This window comes from Neofelis nebulosa, chromosome 2 (assembly GCF_028018385.1).
Source record: "Neofelis nebulosa isolate mNeoNeb1 chromosome 2, mNeoNeb1.pri, whole genome shotgun sequence".
NCBI lineage: Eukaryota > Metazoa > Chordata > Mammalia > Carnivora > Felidae > Neofelis > Neofelis nebulosa.
The window spans coordinates 198,039,257-198,061,735 of record NC_080783.1 but is presented as its reverse complement, the minus strand read 5'-3'; the positions used below and the strand labels follow the sequence as shown (position 1 = coordinate 198,061,735).

General features: G+C 41.3%; 1 protein-coding gene and 1 pseudogene across 1 annotated transcript in view; one reads left to right on the top strand and one right to left on the bottom strand.

The window, feature by feature from the left end:
- KPNA6 (karyopherin subunit alpha 6) overlaps positions 1–22,479 on the top strand; it is a 67,556-nt gene that overhangs the window by 7,442 nt on the left and 37,635 nt on the right. The window lies entirely within an intron of this gene.
- Positions 5,015–5,126, bottom strand: LOC131505721 (U2 spliceosomal RNA; annotated as a pseudogene).

Sequence of the window (22,479 nt, the reverse complement as noted above, 5' to 3'; positions counted from 1 at the left end):
TGAGCCACCCAGGTGCCCCTAAAAAAAACCAACAAAAAACATTTTAAAAGGATGAAGACAGACATTTTTAAAGTCTTACGGGGGCGCCTGGGTGGCGCAGTCGGTTAAGCGTCCGACTTCAGCCAGGTCACGATCTCGCGGTCCGTGAGTTCGAGCCCCGCGTCAGGCTCTGGGCTGATGGCCTGGAGCCTGTTTCCGATTCTGTGTCTCCCTCTCTCTCTGTCCCTCCCCCGTTCATGCTCTGTCTCTCTCTGTCCCAAAAATAAATAAATAAACGTTGAAAAAAAAAAATTAAAAAAAAAAATAAATAAAAAAAAAAAATAAAGTCTTACGGATCGTGATTGCATTACATATTCAGTAGGGACTCTTTTTAAGCACAATATACATTTGGAGTAAGATGCACAAGAGATTGTAAGTCCATATTTTAACTAGTCTTCTAGATAATTTTAAAATTTTGGCTGGCTTAGATCTGACTAGCTGGCCATAATATTTTGTTTTGTTTTATTGTGATGTGGCAGGTGGAATTCTGATACTTGGGAGATCTTTCTTCCAGGGACGTCAGCTCTGCTGTTTTTTGTTCCTCTTGTGATAACATTATTAACATTATCTTCCATTAAGTTTCTTGATGGTACTCCATACCATTTATCCATTTTGCAAATATTTAGTTAAAACTAGATAGTTTGCAAATCCACTTAACTAGGCTCACAAACTACAGTATGAGGCACTGTCTTAAATGTGAATGAACTAGTATCCTCACCTTTTTGGTATAACTTTTAGTCTTCCTTCAGGAAAATGTGGCCATCTGACTGACAGATAAACATTGCCACATTGCCAGTATTAATAGGCTTATATGTGTATGTACACCCATGATAAAGGTAAACCTTACTAATACATGTATTAGCATATATACATGTATGTATTTCTTCGTATCTCCTACTTAAACTTGCATCCCATACTTTGGAGAGCAGTATAAAATGGTAAATATTTGGATGAGGCAGTCCAGAATGCTATGGGCACATATAGTAAGGGGGTCCAGCCCAGCCCAGGGGAATCAGGGAAGGCCTTTAAGCTCAGTGAGATCTGACCTATCAATGAGAGTTGTCAGTGGGAGGGAGAGAATGATTATTTCAGAAACAAAAGATTGGTAGACTAAATGGATTGGTAGGATGTGGGGGAATGATATTTGGACTTTATCTTGATAATAGGGAAATGCCATTGAATGGTTTTAATCTGTGATACCAAATTTACTTATTTCTATAACTTGGACAGCTCTAGGAGGATGAATCAGACTGCAGAAAGATTCCAACTAGGAGGTTCTTTAAAAATTTTTTTTAAAGTTTATTTATTTTTGAGAGAGAGAGCAGAAAAGGTGCAGAGAGAGAGGGATACACAGAATCCGAAGCAGGCTCCAGGCTCCGAGCTGTCAGCGCAGAGCTCGACGCGGGGCTTGAGCTCACGAACTGTGAGATCATGACCTGAGCCGAAGTCAGACGCTTAACTGACCAAGCCACCCAGGTGCCCCTAGGAGGTTCTTCAAAAGTTGGTTCTTGGGGCACCTGGATGGTTCCGTCAGTTAAGCATCCGACTCTTGATTTTGCCTCAGGTCATGATCTCACTCTTCATGGGTTCAAGCCCCACTTCAGGCTATGCGCTGGCAGTGCAGAGCCTGCTTGGGATTCTCTCCCTCACTCTCTGCCCCTCCCCCACTCACTCTGTGAAAGGAAATAAATAAACTTAAAAAAAAAAAAGTAGCTGGTTCTTAAGTAGTGCAATAGTCCTGGCAAGAGAAGATGATGATGATTGAGGTGGTAATGGTAGGGAATAAGAGAGTTAGGAATTTGAATTAGCAGGACTTGGTTATCATCTGGAGGCTGATGGGTCCTGTGGGGGAATTAAAAATTGCAGGACTCCCTGGCCTCTTGCCTTAAACACCAGAGTGGATAGTGATGCTGTTAACTGAGATGAGTTTAAATTTCAATATTTTGAGGTATCTCTGTGATCTCCAGAGGAAGCTGTCTCAAAAGTGATTGGATATACAGTTCTGGAGCTCATGAGGGGTCTGGGGATGGAGTTAGGTGTTTGATCATCTATTTATCTGTATATGGTAACTAAAACCATGGAATCACTGATGTAATCATGGGAGGTGTACTGAAAAGAGAACATCAAGGTGCATCAGCCTTCACATGCAAGAAGAAGAGGATCAGCAGCCAGAATTGGAAGAAGAAACCAGTGATTAATGTTTCAAAAACCAAGGAAAAAGTATTTCAAGAAGGAAATGGTTGTCAGGGTTGAGTGCTGCCAAGAGCACCAGCAAAATAAGTACTTAAAAAGGTTGGTTGAATTTAGCATCATGCACCTGACAGTTGCTTTTACAAAACGAGTTTTGATGGTATGCAAGCAAATTGGAGCAGGCTAATGCAAGAGGAGAGGCAAACTGTTTCAGGAAGTTTGAAGTATATCGAGAAAGAAGAGGTTAATGAGGCTCTTAATAAAGTCTACCCAAGAAATCACGAAGACTGGAGTTAGGGCAATTGGCAGTAGGAATGGAGAAAAAGAATCCAAGAAATAATTAAAGAAATAAAACTGGCCATTCTTAGTGATTGGATGTGGGGATAAGGGAAAAGGGGTTATCAAGAGTAACTCCCACGTTTCTGGTTTGAAAAGCTGGGAAGATGTTGGTACAGACCCCTAATTCCTGTATGTGTTTTTCTTAGCCTTTTTTTTTTCATTATCACCCTCCTAAGGAACCCTTTTAGACTTTTTCCTCCCCTGATGCATCCCTCCAATGAAATTTCTTTTTACATACAGTAAATATATCTGTGCTTTCTTTTTTTTTTTAACTTTTTTTTTTTTTAATTTATTTTTGGGACAGAGAGAGACAGAGCATGAACGGGGGAGGGGCAGAGAGAGAGGGAGACACAGAATCGGAAACAGGCTCCAGGCTCCGAGCCATCAGCCCAGAGCCTGACGCGGGGCTCGAACGCGGGGCTCGAACTCACGGACCGCGAGATCGTGACCTGGCTGAAGTCGGACGCTTAACCGACTGCGCCACCCAGGCGCCCCTATCTGTGCTTTCTTTATGCATAAAGAGTAAGCATACAGTTGGCTTTTATTCAAAGTAAGGTTAAAATTTGGGGTTAAAAGGGGCTCCTGGGTGGCTCAATCGGTTAAACGTCCGACTTTGGCTCAGGTCATGATCTCACAGTTCATGAGTTCAAGCCCTGCGTTGGGCTCTGTGCTGACAGCTCAGAGCCTGGAGCCTGCTTCGGATTCTGTGTCTCCCTCTCTCTCTCTGCTGCTCCCCCCACTCACACTTTGTCTCTCTCTCAAGAATAAATAAACATTAAAAAAAAAAATTGGGGGTTAAAAGTTAAAAAGCTGTTTGCGTTTAACTAAGTTTTATAGCTGGTATTTGTTGAGTAACTTTTAATATACTTTATTTACCTATACGAATTGTAAAGTATCAAATTACATGTGCAAATTAACATTTATGAATACCTAACAAATGTAATTAAAAAATTTTTTAATGTTTATTTTTGAGAGAGAGAGTGCGCGGGTGCGCATGAGACAGCGTGAGCAGGGGAGGGGCAGAGAGCGAGGGAGACACAGAATCTGAACCAAGCTCCAGGCTCTGAGCTGTCAGTACAGAGCCCCATGCAGGGCTTGAACTCATGAACAGCAAGATCATGACCTGAGCCAAAGTCAGACGCTTAACTTAACCAACTGAGCCATCCAGGTGCCCCCAATATAATCAAATTTAAAAATCATTCACAGCTGTTCCTTTTCCCATGAAAGCTTCTTGTTTTCCAATAATAGAAAAAAATCACGGGGCACCTGGGTGACTCAGTCGGTTAAGCGTCCGATTTCGGCTCAGCGTCCGATTTCGGCTCAGGTCATGATCTTGCAGTTTGTGGGTTCAAGCCCCGCGTCAGGCTCTCTGCTGACAGCTCAGAACCTGGAACCTGCTTCAGATTCTGTGTCTCCCTCTGTCTCTGTCCCTCCCCTGTTAGCACTCTGTATCTCTCTGTCTCTCAAAAGTGAATAAAAACATTTAAAAAAAAATCACTTTCTTAAAATTATTTTTTGTCAAACTTTATTGTTATTATTACCTAACTTATTTTAGAGAGAGAGAGAGAGCACGAGCAGAGGGAGGGACAGAGGGAGAGAGAGAAAATCTTAAGCAGGCTCCATGCTCAGCACAGAGACTGAGGAGGGTCTCAATCCCACCACCCTGGGATCATGACCTCAGCCAAAACCATGAGTTGGATGCTCGGCTGACTGAGCCACCCAGGCTCCCTATTATTGGTGAACTTTTAAACTGCTTGATAGGAAAAACTTACAACTTAACTAGCTTTTCGACACTCCTTTAGCTATCGTTGACATTTCTCTTTTCAATACTTGGCATAATGAATCATGACAAATTTTAGTCTGTGGAATTAAATAACAAAGTATAAACTTTAATTACCACAACCTTTGTCACACACAAAAGCACTGAGTATCAAACATATTAAATAACATCCACAGGCATGACAGTCATGCATAAGCCACCTCTCATATGACTTCAGGACCCAGTGGTTAGTCAAGAGAAAGTGCCCCCGTCATAGCCATCTGTTCACCATAGATTTGTAGTACAGATCTTGCATACTTATTGTCTGCCTTTCATGAAATTAGTGTCAATACTGTTCATGTAATACTCAAGAAAATCCAATGAGAGAAATTAAATACTAAGAAATAAGACTTTATTGATAATGTTGCACTTTGGAGCACCACATACCATTGTAATATCTAGGTCCTTCCCACTCCCCATGAACCAGTTTCACCCTTCTGGGTGCAGTATTTACCCCATTGAGAATGCATGTCTTGAAGAAACCATTTAAGCCAGATATTTCAGAATTCTGATTATTTAGATTTTAAAAGGCATTATAGTGCATATAAGTTGGATAGCACGTCCAGCAGGGTGTGGGATAGAGTTCTATATATATAATCAATTATTGTTAATATTTTGTAGCAAACCATTAAGTGAGATAAAGAAGGGCTGTCATCTCGTGTTTTGTTCAAGTTTTAGTAAATGTGTTTTGAAGCTATATTTACTACACTTGATCTTAGCCAAAAGGCCGAGAAGCGATGAAGCTATATTTACTAAAAACCTTATTTTCAGAGCTCTGTTGAATTCAGAATTTGAAATAAGGGATTGTGGATTGTGAATTAAGAGAAATGTATAAGGAGCAGATTTATGGGAAAAGTGATAACTTAAATTTTTTTTAATATATTTATTTTGAGAGAGCGTGCATATGTGCCAGTGGGCGAGGGGCAGAGAGAGAGGGAGAGAGAATGGCAAGCAGGCTCCACACTATCAGCACAGAGCCCAGTGTGGGGCTCGAACCCTTGAACTACAAGATCATGACCTGAGCTGAAATCAAGAGTTGGACGCTCAACTGACTGAGCCACCCAGGCACCCCTAAATTTTTTTTAAAACATGCTTTTTAAAAAGATGCTTATGGGTTATGGTTGGAAGGTACCTCTTGGGTATTAGGTGTGGACTGTAGATGTAGATTTGGAAATTATCACCATCTTCCAAAGAGGCAGTAATTGTCTAATGACACGTGATTGGAGTTGCTTATTTTGGGGTGAAGTAAATGGTAGAGAATAGGCCCTTTTTTTAAAACTCTGGCTCATTGGTTCCTACAGCCTAGCTCTGGAGGGAGTGAAGGTGGAAGAATAAAGATTAAGAGAAAGGAGCTACAGTGTCAGGAGAAAGGAAAAGGAAAAACCACCTGTTATGGAAAGCAGGAGAATATAGCTGTCCTCTTTGACCATAACTTCCTAGGAATTCCCCTCCTGGGGAGGTGAGGCCTTTTTAGAGGAGGAGCTGAGAAGAAATCACCTGTCTCCCAAATTGGCCTTCTGTCCCACTACATCACATTGGAGGGCGTTGATAGGATTTGAGGGGCAACATTGGCAGAGAGGATTCCCTTTGTGTGGCCTCTCAATCTGGCACTCCGCTGTATTGTCCTGGGCCCTTTATATAAGGGGGCTCAGAAGATTGCCTTCCAAAATTGGCTCCTCCTTTTTGGATTATTATATATAGGTTAGAGAAATCTCTGCTTTTATTTTATTTTATTTTTATTTTTTTAATTTTTTTTTTATGTTTTATTTTATTTTTGAGACAGAGAGAGACAGAGCATGAGTGGGGGAGGGTTAGAGAGAGAGGGAGACACAGAATCCGAAGCAGGCTCCAGGCTCTGAGCTGTCAGCACAGAGCCCGACGCGGGGCTCGAACTCACAGACAGTGAGATCGTGACCTGGGCCGAAGTCGGAAGCACAACCGACTGAGCCATCCAGGCGCCCCGAGAAATCTCTGCTTTTAATTTGTCAGAAGGGCTCTTGGAAAAGCCCTTTCTCAGATTACTAAAAGTTAAAACAAAGAGCTAATCAGAGAGATTTGTGTAATCCAACCTACAGACTTGCAGAACCCTCCTTGTTCAGTGACTAAGGCTGGAGCAGCATAGTGCTGCAGAATAGAGGCCAAGTAGTCAGCAGTTCACTGTTACAACTCAGAGACATTTTGCTGTGGACCTTTGTTTTTATACCTCTCTAATCAAACTTCTTGTTCCTCAAACAAATCTTGGGCCTTCTAATCTTGTAGTCTTTGCTCCTGGTGAACTGCTTTCCCTCCCTACCCCTATTACCTTTAGAAATATTAACATCTAGGGGCACCTGGGTGGCTCTGTTGGTTAAACATTCGACTCTTGGTTTTGACTCAGGTCATGATCTCAAGGTCCTGAGATCAAGCCCTGCATCGGGCTCCACACTGAACATGGTTAAAATTCTCTCTCCCTGTTTCTTGCCCCCCGGCCCCAAAATATTAACATCTAGCCTTCAAAGACCACTGTAGAGCTTACGCTCAGGACAGACAGTTCTCACTCCCACCTTCTGAACTCATTGAATGCTTAGATTCATTGTCTTTTTATATTCTTGATGCTATGATAGTTGTAAAGTAAGTTATAAAGCTTCCTAAAGGCAGACTCCTTTACACAGTGCCTGGCACACACATTTTTTAAAATGAATAATAAATTACTTTTCTATTTGAGTCAGTTTAGGGATTATTTGGATTTTATATATGTACATATATATGTGTAATATATGTATACAATATGTGTGTATGTAGATATATTTATAGAAATGTATAATATATTTATATAAATACACAATACATTTATATATAAATTACAGTGTATAAATATATAATATATATTAAGTATTATATAAATATATGTAAATTATATAATTATATATAATGATTTTTTTTTTTACCATTTTATTTAATTTTTTTTTTTTTAGCGTTTATTTATTTTTGAGACAGAGAGAGACAAAGCATGAACCGGGGAGGGTCAGAGAGAGGGAGACACAGAATCTGAAACAGGCTCCGGGCTCTGAGCTGTCAGCACAGAGCCCTGCGTGGGGCTCGAACTCACGGACCGCGAGATCATGACCTGGGCCAAAGTCGGCCACCCAACCGACTGAGCCACCCAGGCGCCCCTAATTTTTTTTTTTTTTTTAATTTACATCCAAGTCAGTTAGCATATAGTGCAGCAAGATTTCAGGAGTAGATTTTTTTTTTTTTTAATGTTTATTTTTGGCAGAGACAGAGCATGAGTGGGGGAGGGGCAGAGAGAGAAGGAGACACAATATCCGAAGCAGGCTCCAGGCTCTGAGCTGTCAGCAGAGAGCCCCACGCGGGGCTTGAACTCACAGACCGCGAGATCATGACCTGAGCCAAAGTCGGATGCTCAATCGACTGAGCCACCCAGGCGCCCCCAGGAGTAGATTTCTTAATACCCCTTACCCATTTGGCCCATCCCCCCCCTTCCAAAACCCCTCCAATAATCCTCTGTTTGTTTTTCATATTTAAGAGTCTCTTATGTTTTGTCCCCCTCCCTGTTTTTATATTATTTTTGCTTCCCTTATGTTCATCTGTTTTGTATCTTAAAGTCCTCATACGAGTGAAGTCATATATTTGTCTTTCTTTGACTAATTTCACTTAGCATAATACCCTCTAGTTCATCCACATAGTTGCAGATAGCAAGATGTCATTCTTTTTGATTGCTGAGTAATGCTCCATTGTATATATATACACCACATCTTCTTTATCCATTCATTCATACATCGATGGACATTTGGACTCTTTCCATACTTTGGCTATTGTTGATAGTGCTGCTATGAACATTGGGGTGCATGTGCCCCTTTGAAACAGCATACCTGTATTAGTGCAATTGCTGGGTAGGGTAGTTCTATTTTTAGTTTTTTGAGGAACCTCCATACTGTTTTCCAGAGTGGCTGCACCAGTTGGCATTCTCACCAGCAGTGCAAAAGAGATCCTCTTTCTCCGCATCCTCGCCAACATCTGTTGTTGCCTGAGTTGTTAATGTTAGCCATTCTGACAGGCATGAGGTGTATCTCATTGTGGTTTTGATTTGTATTTCCCTGATGATGAGTGGTGTTGAGCAGTTTTTCATGTGTCGGTTGGCCATCTAGATGTCTTCTTTGGAGAAGTGTCTATTCATGTCTTTTGCCCATTTCTTCACTGGATTGTTTGTTTTTTGAGTTTGATAAGTTCTTTATAGATTTTGGATACTAACCCTTCATCTGATATGTCGTTTGCAAATATCTTCTCCCATTCCATCAGTTGCCTTTTAGTTTTACTGATTGTTTCCTTCACTGTGCAGAAGCTGTTTCTTTTGATGAGGTCCCAATAGTTCATTTTTGCTTTTGTTTCCCTTGCCTCTGGTGACGTGTTGAGTAAGAAGCTGCTGTAGCCTAGATCAAAGAGGTTTTTGCCTGCTTTCTCCTCGGGGATTTTGATGGCTTCCTGTCTTACATTTAGGTCTTTCATCCATTTTGAGTTTATTTTTGTGTATGGTGTAAAAAAATGGTCCAGGTTCATTTTTCTGCATGTTGCTGTCCCGTTTTCCCAGCACCACTTGCTGAAGAGACTGTCTTTATTCCATTGGATATTCTTTCCTGCTTTGTCAAAGATTGGTTGGCCATATGTTTGTGGGTCCATTTCTGGGTTCTCTATTCTGTTCCATTGATCTGAATGTCTGTTTTTGTGCCATATAATGATTTTATTTTTAAGTAATCTCTATACCCAGTGTGGGGCTCAAACTTACAACCCTGAGATCAAGAGTTGCACGCTCTACTGGCTGAGCCAGCCAGGTACCCCTAATTTTTTCTTGATATTTTGAACAGTGTGAGTGCTTAGGAGATATTAAGTGAATATTTGGGGGTTGGCTTAAATGGAAGTTGAGCTCTTTGGTTTTTCTACTTTAATTCATCTTAGTTCCTTGTAGCACTTAGTGGTATTGGCAGTTGGGTCTCTCTAAGAAGGTAAGAACTGCCTGCCATATTCTGCACAGTCTATAAAGGATAGTTGGAAGTTTTCTTTTGGAGAAAAAAATGTTTGGACTGTAGCTATCCTAGTCCTATCCTGTGTTTCTCATCACCCCTTACTTCCCACCCCTAGGTCTGACCATTACACTTACGTATAGACTCAAGAGCCAAAAGGACTAATAAATTTATAGGAGAATCAGTATTAGAGAACTAGTACCTGGGACTGTCAACACCTTGTTGATTCACTACTTCAGTGTGCCATACTTCACTTAGACCTTGAGCTTTGAATACATAGTTGTGTATGCACGTAAGTTTCCCCATGTGGTCTTTTAGCCAAACCACCTAGTTTATAGACTCAACTTTGTTTCCTCGAGTGATGACTACTCAGCCCAGTCCTGTGAGGATCTGCCAGAATAGAAGTAGCCTTAGTATGGCCCCATTCTGGACTGACCCACTTGTCCTGTAGAGGAGCCTCTCCCATTGTCTTGATGACTAGCATTTTTGACAAGCTTGCAGATAACACCCTGAGAGCCTCATGCTGTCCTACCTGTTTCACACTGTTTCCTTGTTGGCCATATTTCCTGGTCATGAACTGCCGGGGAGAAATTTGAGAAGTTTGAAAAGCTATTACCAAACCTAATCCTAAATTATTTTCATGTATGTTCTCAATTATCGTCAACATAACTCTGAAGTAGACAGGGTAAGGGTAGGAAAATTGAGATACAGATAAATGACATCCAAGGTTGTACATTTATTAAGTAGCAAGACCAGAAATCAGTTTGTCTGGCTTTGTAGCCCCTTTCACCAGTACCACAGTGTTTCCAGTGTGCCTTTTGGTGGTCCATCCAGCACAGCTGCCTTTTCTCAGCCTAGCTATTTATTTACTTTTTTAAAAATGTTTATTTATTTTCGAGAGAGAGAGCACTTGCGGGCTTGTGCCCACGAGCACAGGGGAGGGGCAAGGAGAAGGAAACAGAGGATCCGAAGCAGGCTCAATGCTGACAGCAGTGAGCCTCATGCGGGACTCAAATCCATGAACCATGAGATCATGACTTGAGCCGAAGTCAGATGCTTAACCAACTGAACCACGCAGGCGCCCTACTATATCTTTCTAATACAAACCCTTAAAGACATTCTGTCCATTTATATAATGTTGAACTTCTTGAAAACATTTTCAAACCTTATACCATACTTAAATGACATTTATCTCCCTTCATCCTATTTCCCTCAACTTGATATCATCAATGCAACTGCCGCCAGCGTGACTCCCTCCTACACACACAAATAGGGTGGAGGGCTTCTAAAACAAGGATTAACTCAAATGGTTGTTTTCAGTTTTTCTTTGAGGTGGCAGACAGCCTTGAAATGACTGCCTAACCACTTGCCAGTCCCTACAGTTTTCTACTTCTGTTCATATCAGTGTTGTTATCTAATATTTTGTATTCCCTATTCCTGGCAAGAACCAGACCACACCTCATTTGAGGGATTGAGTCAGGCAATGATTAGGATAGAAGGAACATTTACACTTCTTCCAGAAAATAACAAGGGAGTCCCCTTGTGGCTAGTATGCTATTAAGTATATGTAATGGAGAGAGCATTGGCTTTAGAAATACCTGGATTAGACCCATTAAATTAGCTGGGTCCTTCTGTAAATAATGCTTTGGTCTCCCTACCTCTAAAATGGGGGTTCTGTATGAGTTTAGCCTTAGGAGCTAAGCAAATCATTACTAAATTATTACCAGTTAAATTTGAATTTCCTTGAAAAAATCTTGAATTTTCCTTCTGTGCAGGTTAAACATTGACTTTGGGATATTTCAAAGATCTTTCAAAAGGGAGATCTTGGCTTTTACTCTGGATTTAGTAGATAAAACCTTTTCATCATGGGTAGAGACTTTGGAAAGCATTCTGGGCTGAACTCAAGAAGATGGCTTCACATCTAGCAGTGAGGACACAGGTGTAGGATTTTCTTGGCAGGAGCATCATGATCCTTGTCTGCTTTGGGGAGTCTGACAGAGGTCTCCTAGTGGGACACAGAAGCAAGAAACTTGACACAGGAAATGAACTTGTTGTATACTGCAGCAGTTTCTTGGTTTAATAGATTGGTTTAATCATAAAAATCATTAACTTTGAAGGCATCGCAATTAAAGATAAATTCAGTAAGAAAGAACTTGTGTGGATCACTGGTTTATTTTTATTACACTCATGTGCTAGGTATTATATTTAATGCCTAAATTATATACAGGTGTCCATTTGCAAAAGAATAAAGTTGGACCCCTCTGCCTTACACCATATACAAAATTAACTCAGTGGATCAAAGACAAATGTAAAGGGTCAAAGCCATAAAACTCTTTTAAGAAATTAGGAGTAAATCATGACCTTGGCTTAGACAGTAGTTTCTTAGATATGATGTCAGCAGCACCAGCAACCAACAAAGGAAAAGTCAAAATTTTAAACTTTTGTGTTTTAAAAGTCACCATCACGGATAATGAAAATTATGTAAGTGTTTGCTCATTGCTTCGTTTTGGCTGCCAAGCAGCTGACATGTCAAAATTCAGATCAATTTTAATAATGGATTCTTTGGGTCATCCTTGTCTGTATTCATCTCTTCTGTTTTTTTATACAGATTGGTATATTTCTATCCCAGATTTTTGTTTTTGTATTTTTATTTTGTTGAATTTATTGTAAACCACTTTGGATCCTTTGGAAAACTGAAGTTTAAGATGTTGAATGGAACATTTGAGAGCATGTTCGTGGTGTGCATTGTGCCATGGATTCTTGCTCTCAAAGATTTAATAGTTTAGAAGTGAAAGGTGGTGGGTTGTAAAGTACAACAGTGTCATTGGAAGTTGTCAGTTGGAACCATTTTGGGGTAACGACTCACAGATAAACAAAGCTGGATACTAGTTAATGTGACAAGGACAGATTTTAATCATTAACATACTATTGCAACAGGGAAAAGTGTGAATTAAATTCAACCTCGATTTGTACAGGGGTAACTGGGCATTTTGAAGGGAGGATGAGAGAATAGAGGGGGCAGAGAAAGGGGGCTCAGAAGAGTCAGGGAAGTGAAAAATTACAAAATGTGAGAAAGAGGGGTTGGCCTGTCTGAAACCCATCTGGGTTTGCTAACTGGTGCTTACTGACATTAGACTCTTACCCTCCCACAGAGCCTGGGAGACAGGGGCCCTGTTTTCAGGTGTTGGTGGAACAAACAGTAAACTCTTTTTGCAACCTTGAGATTTTCTTAAGCAGGCACTTTAAGGGCAGGGGGCTAGGGTCATCCTAGGAACCATGAGTGTTTTGTTCAACTATTATTAGGCCATGGTTGAGGCCTAGTTGAGAAAAGTTTCAAAGGAGGCTGGATAGAGTTTGGTTAAGGAGAGACTCTGGCACAGGTAAAAATCTGTTTATCTGTTGAAGCTTGGGGAGGAGGAAGTTCATGGCTGACTCTAAAGCCAGGTGAATGGTAATGGCGTTAACTGAACTAGGGAAGATACGAGAAGTAACTGGCTTAAAGAGAGGGTGAGGTGGAGATATAGCCAGTAGGCATTTGGAAATACACTTTCAGGCAGGAGGCTGAGACAGTAGGGATTTGGTTCTTGGTGTAAAAGTGGAGGTTGAAGGGGCACCTGGGTGGCTCAGTCAGTTGAGCGTCCGACTTCAGCTCAGGTCATGATCTCACAGTTCGTCAGTTCGAGCCCCGCATAGGTCTCTGTGCTGACAGCTCAGAGCATGGAGCCTGCTTCGGATTCTGTGTCTCCCTCTCTCTCTACCCCTTCCCCGTTCATGTGCACTCTCTCTCTCTCTTTCAAAAATAAATAAACATTAGAAAAAAATTTTTTTTTTAAAGTGGAGGTTGAAGCTGGGGAAGATTACTTGCGGGAGCTGCTCCTGCTGTGATGAGGACCAAAGGTAGAACTTTGATGCACACTGAGAGTGAGAGATGGGCATTGAAGAGGAACACAGTATGAAACCTGAGGATTGGTAGGAAAGGTAGAACTGGGATAGGGTGGAGCTGTCAGAATGATGGGTAGAGTTTCAAGAAGGCAAAGGTGATCATCAGTGGCAAATTAGAAAGTCAAACAGAATCAACATTGACAAGGTCACTGGATTTAGTAGTCTAAAATGTTTTTCTGAAGCGTGTGTGTCCTTTTTTTTTAAATAGTTTCATTTTTTGACTGAGATGAACATCATGGTATATTATCCTTTTTTTAAGTTTTTATTTATTTATTTATTTTGAGAGAGACACAGTGCGAGCAGGGGAGGGGCAGAGAGAGAGAATCCTAAGCAGGCTCCGCACTGTCAGCACAGAGCCCTACGTGGTGCTGGATCCCACAAACCATGAGACCATGACCTGAGCTTAAACCAAGAATCGGACATTTTAACCAACTGAGCCACCCAGGTCCCCGTGTCCTGCTGTTTTACAACTTTTTTTTTTTTTTTGCATGGGGCGTAGGGGTGCTGTTTGTTCATTTATGTATAGAGAGAGAGCAGGGGAAAGGAGGAGAGAGAGAGGAGAGAGAATCCTAACCAGGCTTCACTATCAGACCTGAGCCAAAATCAAGAGTCAGAAGCTGACCACCCAGATGCCCCTACAACTCTTTTTTATTCGGTTTTCTGTCAATTCTGGAAGAAACACTTCTAAAATCTGCCTTTGGAAATTCTGCTCACTCCAGTCACAGAAGATTTCTTTGCTGTACATTTCTTCACTAACCTTACACCTACTGGCAAACACTTATTATGCAACTCTTACAGCTAAGCCTTGTGTCTGGGGCAGTGTAGGTGTTCAGTAAATATTGAATAAATATTTGAACAGTGACTCATTAACAAATTCTTGTGTATCTATGATAACCATAGATGCTGGAGATACAACAAAGGTCCCTGCCTTTGCGGAACTTAAAACATCCTACGGAAGAGAAGAGACACAGACTGTAAATAGTGTAATAAAGGAAATAAAACAGGTGTTCTGACAAAAATAGAGTAGCTTACTTTGGGTTAGGGTAATGAGGAAAGGACCTAGCAATTCTAAGAGCTAGGGAAGAGCATTGTGGGCAGAAAGAAAACAGGAAATGTAAAGACTACACCCGGAAACAGCCTCTAAATACCTAGCAGTGGTCTCTCTGGTTTTATTGTGGTGACGGATGGAGAGTAAGGGGGAAGAGAGGAAGAGGTAGGTTGTTTTTTAGTAGCCAGGTGAGATATGGTAGTGACTTGGATGGTGTGGGGGTCAGAAATTGATAGATATGTAAATACATTCAAGATACATTTAGAGATAAAACGGACAGGTTTTGTTAAGAGATTAGATGAAAGAGGAGAGAGAAGAGAAGGAATCAAGGATGGCTTGAGTAACTTGCAAATGCTGTTGCTGGCAGGGGGGTGAGTAGAAGTTATAAATGGAGCTAGTTTTGGATATCAAAGTAAAGATTTCGATACATGGTTGAATATATGGGTCTGGAGCTCAAGGGAAAAGGCTGCACTTGGGACATAAATTTGGAAGTTATCATGGGAATGAATGAAATCGCCTAGAAAGAGAGTAAAGATAGAAACCAGTATCTAGATGTAGTGAAGACTGAGAAGACTGGGTGAAGTTGGAAGTGGTGCCAAGAGAGAACCTTCTCCAAGAGAAGGGATTAGTGATTAATATTGAGGGCTTAAGAAGAGAACAGAAATTTCTTGTCTGTTAGATATGGCAGTGAGGTTGTTGGTGAACGTGATAAAAGCAGTTTCTGTGGAATCGAAGGAGTAGAAGTCAGGTTTGAAGAGTTAGAAGAATGAACAGCACACAGATTCAACAATAGTGGTAATACCTCTTTTAATAATGGTTGTTTCATTGTGCTTTATATCTTACACACAAAATATGTAATATTCAAGAAACATGTCAGAACAAAATCAAAGTGAATGTAGACTTAGGATATGTAGATGACCTTTTTAAAGTTTATTTATTTACTTTTGAGAGAGAGAGAGTGTGTGCAAACAGGATAGGGACAGAGAGAGAGGGAGAGTCCCAGAGAGGGCATAGAGCCTGACGCTGGGCTTGAACCCAGGAAGCACAGCCTGAGCCAAAGTCAGATGCTTAACCACCTGAGGCACCCAGGAACCCTGTAGATGACTTTCAGGAGAGATCTGGTTACCATCTTACCAAATTTATGATCATTTAGGCAGCCTACCATTACATGTCTCCTAATGTGATGAGTATGAAACACAAAGCATCGCCTATATGTGTTCTTGCCAAAAAAATATTGTGAACCTGAATCTGTTCTAGCCTCTAGACCTAACTTCCATTTTACAGGAAACACAGGAGATAGGCATAAATTAATGACAAAAAAATGAGAATGTGAGGCATTCATTAAGACAACTGACCTAGTCTTCACAAAGTCAGTATCACAAGTAAATAAAGGGATTGAGGGAGGGGTGCCTGGGTGGCTCAGTCGGTTGAGCATCCGACTTCAGCTCAGGTCATGATCTTGGGGTTTGTGAGTTTGAGCCCCGCGTTGGGCTCTGTGCTGACAGCTCAGAGCCTGGAACCTGCTTCAGATTCTGTGTCTCCCTCTCTCTCTGCTCCTGCGCTTGCGCATGCGCATGCACTCTCTCAAAAATAAACATTAAAAAAAAATTTTTTTTAAAAGGATTGAGGGAGAGGATAGGGATTTTGTAGATTAAAAGCGACCAAATGTTGGAATAATGATAATGTAATTCTTTTTAAATTTTTTAAAAATTTACATCCAAGTTAGTATATCATGCAACAGTGATTTCAGGAGTAGATTCCTTAATGTCCCTTACCCATTTAACTCATCCCCCCTCCCACAACCCCTCCAGTAATCCTCTGTTTGTTTTCCATATTTAAGAGTCTCTTATGTTTTGTCTCCCTCCCTGTTTTTATATTAGTTTTGCTTCCCTTCCCTTATGTTCATCTGTTTTGTATCTTAAAGTCCTCATATGAGCGAAGCCATATGATATTTGTCTTTCTCTGACTGACTAATTTCACTTAGCATAATATCCTCCAGTTCTGTCCACATCGTTGCAAATGGCAAGATTTCATTCTTTTTGATGGCCGAGTAATGAAAGCTTCATTGTATGTATGTGTGTGTGTATGTGTATGTGTACATGTGTGTATGTGTATGTGTACATACACACAACACCACATCTTCTTTATCCATTCATCCATCGATGGACATTTGGACTCTTTCCATACTTCGGCTATTGTCGATAGTGCTGCCATAAACATTGGGGTACATGTGCCCCTTCGAAACAGCGTACCTGTATCCCTTGGATAAACGCCTAGTAGTGCAATTGCTGGGTCGTAGGGTAGTTCTATTTTTAATTTTTTGAGGAACCTCCATACTGTTTTCCAGAGTGGCTGCACCAGTATGCATCCCCACCAGCCATGCAAAAGAGATCCTCTTTCTCCGCATCCTTGCCAACATCTGTTGTTGCCTGAGTTGTTAATGTTAGCCACTCTGACAGACTTGAGATGGTATCTCATTGTGGTTTTGATTTGTATTTCCCTGATGATGAGTGATGTTGAGCATTTTTTCATGTGTTGGTTGGCCATCTAGATGTCTTCTTTGGAGAAGTGTCTATTCATGTCTTTTGCCCATTTCTTCACTGGATTGTTTGTTTTCTGAGTTTGATAAGTTCTTTAGATTTTGGATACTAACCCTTTATCTGATATGTCATTTGCAAATATTGTCTCCCATTCCGTCAGTTGTTGCCTTTTAGTTTTGCTGATTGTTTCCTTCACTGTGCAGAAGCTTTTTCTTTTGATGAGGTCCCAATGGTTTTATTTTGCTTTTGTTTCTCTTGCCTCTGGTGACGTGTTGAGTAAAAAGTTGCTGTGGCCTAGATCAAAGAGGTTTTTGCCTGCTTTCTCCTCGAGGATTTTGATGGCTTCCTGTCTTACATTTAGGTCTTTCATCCATTTTGAGTTTATTTTTGTGTATGGTGTAAGAAAGTGGTCCAGGTTCATTTTTCTGCATGTTGCTGTCCTGTTTTCCCAGCACCACTCGCTGAAGAGACTGTCCTTATTCCAGGATATTCTTCCTGCTTTGTCAAAGATTGGTTGGCCATATGTTTGTGGGTCCATTTCTGGGTTCTCTATTCTGTTCCATTGATCTGAGTGTTTTGCCAATGATAATGTAATTAAAAATATATATTGTTTGAAGCTACATATTGAAGTATATATAGATGAGATGTCAGGAATTTGCTTAAGTGATTCAGGATCTGGGTGTAGATAGAAACAGATTAATGGCTACTAGTTGATTATTGGATCTGAATGATTGCATTGAGATTCACTTTATTTACTCTTCTGTCTACTTTTGTACATATTTGAAATTCTCCATAATAAAATTTAGAAGACTAAATACAGTGGGTGAACCTTGACTGGATTCTGGTTTGGGTTGAAAAAAAGCCAACTAGCTATAACAATCATTTTGAAATAAGAAAAATTGAGTATGGACTAGATAATAGGTGTTTTGATAATTTTCTTAGGTTTGAAATTGTGGTTATGTACGAAGGTCCTTATTATGAGGCACATACTAAAGTAATAAGGGTGAAGTGCCAAGTTGTGCCATTTACAACTTTGGTATATTCAGTTTGGGGTGCCTGGCTGGCTCAGTCAGAAGAGCATGTGACTCTTGATCTCAGGGTCATGAGCTTGAGCCCCACTTTGGGTGTAGAGATTAAATAAACTTTAAAAAATATAAAACAAAATGTGTATAATATTTGTAAAATATCATTTGTACATCTGATGGAGTAAAACAAGTAGGGCATCGTTAAAAAGTATTGAATCTTAGGGGTGCCTGGGTGGCTCAGTTAAGTGTCTGACTTCAGCTCAGGTCGTGATCTTACAGTTCATGAGTTCAAGCCCTGCTTTGGGGTCTGTACTGACAGCAAGGACCCTGCTTTGGATTCTGTCTCCCTTTCTGTCTACACCTCTCGTCCGCTCATACCCTCTCTCTCAAAATGAATGAATAAACATTTAAAAAAACTTTTGAATCTTAAAGGAGAGTTTATAGATGTTTATTAGGCTATTTCAATTTTTCAGTGCTTAAATAATTCATAATAAAAAGGGAGAAGAAAAATTATTTTGGTCTTCATGAGAATAGAGAAATGGGGCAGTAGTTTGGATGGGGGGTGGTAAATGAAAAGATGCACTCACAAGTGACTGGCTGATTCTCAGGATAAAGAATTGCAGGTGGTGTGGCACCTGGCTGGCTCGGTCGGTGGAGCATGTGACTCTTGATCTCTGGACTGTAATTCCCAGCCCCATGTTGGGTGTAGAGATTACTTAAAATAAAATCTTTAGGGGCGCCTGGGTGGCTCAGTTGGTTGAGCCTCTGATTCTTGATTTTGGCTCAGGTCATGATCCCAAGGTTGTGGGGTCAAGCCCCATATCTGGCTCCACACTGTGCATGGAGTCTGCTTAAGATTCTCTCCCTCTCTCTCTGTCTCTCTCTCCCCCACCCCACCCCAAAATAAAGAAATAAACATTTTTAAAAATAAATATGGGGTACCTGGGTGGCTCAGTCAGTTAAGCCTCTGACTTTGGCTCAGGTCATTATCTCGCGGTTTGTGGGTTCAAGCCCCATGTTGGGTTCTGTCCTGACCCCTCAGAGCCTGGAACTTGCTTTGGATCCTATGTCTTCCTCCCCCCACCCCTCTTTAATATTTATTTTAATTTTTGAGAAAGAGAGAGACAAAGCATGAGCAGGGGAGGGGCAGAGAGAGAGGGAGATCTCTTTAGACAAACATCTTGGCAGTTTTCAGTTGCTCCCTCTTCGTATGAGTACTAATTAAAGAATCGATTGCCAGTAATTCTCAAGTTAAAATGACTGAGTACATAGATCAGTATAGACAGAACCTAGTCTAAAGGCAGGAGCCAAATTGAATAGAAATATATGTGTGTTTGGGGGGGGGGGGTTGGAAAGAAGGGAATTCTCAGAGGTTGGATGAAAAGTGGAGGCCTTTAGAATTAGAGGGTCTAGATCCCAGTCCCAGGTTCACAATTTTTTTAATGTTTATTTATTTTTGAGAGTGAGAGAGACAGAACATGAGTGGGGGAGGGGCAGAAAGAGAGGGAGACACAGAATCCGAAGCAGGCTCCAGGCTCTGAGCTGTCAGCATAGAGCCCAATATGGGGCTTGAATCCACAGACTGCGAGATCGTGACCTGAGCTGAAGTCTGGCAGCTTCTCCAACTGAGCCACCCAGGCCCCCCCGCGCCCCCCCCCCCCCGCGCCCCCCCCCCCCCCCCGCTCCGGGTTCACAATTTAATAGCTGAATGATCTTGTGTGAGTCATAACACCTCTGAACCTGGCTCCTTAGCTATTAATTGCTATTTAATTACTGTCCTCAAACCAAGAGTTTAAAACAGCTGATTTCACCCTAGCCCCTGTCAGATTTTGTTTGGCTGGCACAATGTTGTAAAAACTGAGTATGAAGGCAGTCCCTGATGTAATATTATAACTGTCCTGTAAAACCTGGGATGTGAGCAAATTTGTTTCTTTATCGGAGATGGAGTAACCCCCAACTGAGAATTCTGATGGATTTGCTGCTACCAATAGCTTACCTTTTTGGGAAATGAGAAGAACCTGGAGTTTGCAATCAAATAGGTCAAGGTTGATGGATTAGCTTCCTGGCTTGTTACTTACCCTCTGAGTCTCATTTTTCTCATCTGTAAAATGGATTCTCAAAATTATTGTGAAGATCAGATATTATGTCTGCAAAAAGCTTGGCACATTAGCAATTGTTACTAGCCTGCTAAGGCTGTGGACTCTATATCCTGGTATACTCTTATTCCTTTCTTTTCTTTAAATGTTCATTTATTTATTTTTGATAGAGAGTGAGTGTGAGTGGGGTAGGGACAGAGAGAGGAAGAGAGAATCGCAAGCAGGACTTGGCTCAATCCCATGAACCGTGAGATCATGACCTGAGCCAAAATCAAGAGTCAGACGCTTAACTGACTAAGCCACGCAGGCGCCTCTCCTTTCCTTTAAATTAACTGGAATATGGCCGTAGTGGAGTTTTTGTATTTGTTTTTGTTTTGTTTTTTTAATGTTTGTTTATTTTTGAAGGAGAGAGAGAGTGTGAGCCGGGAAGGGGCAAAGAGAGGGAGAGACAGAATTTGAAGCCTGCTCCAGGTTCTGAGCTGTGAGCACAGAGCCCGATGCGGGGCTTGAACTCAGCAGCCATGAGATCATGACCTGAGCTGAAGTCAGAAGCTTAACGGACTGAGTCACCCAGGCGCCCCTGGCCATAGTATTTTAACCCAGGATTCTTTGTGTGTGTGTGTGTGTGTGTGTGTGTGTGTGTGTGTGTGTGTGTGTGTGTGGAGAGAGAGAGAGAGAAAGCGAGCACGAGCGAGAGCACGTGCTAGCTTGCATAAGCAAGGGAGAGGCAGAGAGAGAGAGAGAATCCCAAGGAGCCTCTGCACTCTCAGCACAGAGCCTGATGTAGGGCTTGATCCCAGGAACTGTGAGATCATGACCTGAGCTGAAGTTAACTGACTGAGCCACCCAGGGGCCCCCAACCCAGGAATCTTATGTTGATACATATTAGCTAGATAATTCCTAGTGAAAGGTATGAGAGGCCAACTAAAAAAAGCCATTTTTTTAGCCTAGGAGGAATCAGATTTCTTTCTTGAAGGAAGAGGCCTTAAATTGAGAGATAACCATTTATCTTTTTTATCCCTCTTCCCACTATCATTAACTAACCTTTAATGCATCATGATGAGTTGTAAAGCTTCCTAATTGTAGCATATGCCCAACAGTGAGTCTGCATGATTTAAAGCCTCAGCTCATCCTTGATGCCCAGGCAGCTACAATGACATTTTTTCTTTTTTTTTTTTTTTTTTTTACAATGACATTTCTTTAGAAAGCTTCCTTCTGCAGTGATCAGCACCCACTCAGCTTAACACCAGGGCAAGGGAACTAATTTGAAAGGACTGACTGCTTCGTAGTGTTCCAAGTCCCATCTCCGTTGAAGATTGTCAGGTCATTACCTAGAAAATAATGCTAGTTCCCTTATTTACTAAATATAGCTCTTTTGGGCTTTTTCTAGGCAGATGCCAAGTGATTGCTTGGTAGCTTTTTGAAGTACAGACCATGAACATAAGGCTTTGATTTGGAAAGTCCTAGAGCCAGCAGGTATACAGGATGTGAGCTTGAAGGTGTAGTAGAATCATTCCCATCCCACACACAGGACAGCTGGCTATATGTAGTATGCCTTTTTCTGAGAACATGTGCATAATTTTAAAGTTGTATGAATCTCAAAAGAGACTCTGGGGGCACCTGGGTGGCTCAGTCAGTTAAGCATCCAACTTCGGCCCAGGTCATGATCTAGCAAGCTGTGAGTCTGAGCCCCATGTCAGGCTCCAGGCCTGGAGCCTGTTTCAGGTTCTGTGTCTCCCCCTCTCTCTGCCCCTACCCCACTCATGCTCTGTCTGTCAAAAATAAATAAACATTTAAAAAAATTAAAAAAAGAGAGACTCTGATTCTATCAGTCAGAGCTTATATTATTTTGCTAGGGCTGCCAAAACAAAGTACCACAGCCAAGATGTCTTAAACAACAGGAATTTATTTTTCCACAGTTCTGGAGGCTAGAATTCCGAGATCAAGATGTCAGCAGGGTTGGCTTTTTCCGAGGCCTTTTTCTCTCTTTGGTTTATCAGTGGCTGTCTTCATGTTCACGTGATGTTTTCCCTCTGTGTGCATCTATATCTTAATCTTCTCTTTATAAGGACACTAATCATAATTGGATTAGGGCCTTACCCCAGTATCCTCACTTCTTTAAAAATACCCTGTCTGGGGGTGCCTGGGTGGTTCAGTCGGTTAAGCATCTGAGTTCAGCTCAGGTCATGACCTTGCAGTCCTTATGTTCAAGCCCCCCATTGGGCTCTGTACTGACAGCTCAGAGCCTAGAACCTGCCTCAGACTCTGTGTCTCCCTCTCTGTTTGCCCCTACCCTGCTCACACTCTGTCTCTCTCTCTCAAGAAAAAAATAAACATTAAAAAAATAAAAAGACCTTGTCCGCCGGAACTTCAAAATATGAGTTGTAGGCAGGGTACAATTCGGGACATAACAGTGTCTGTGC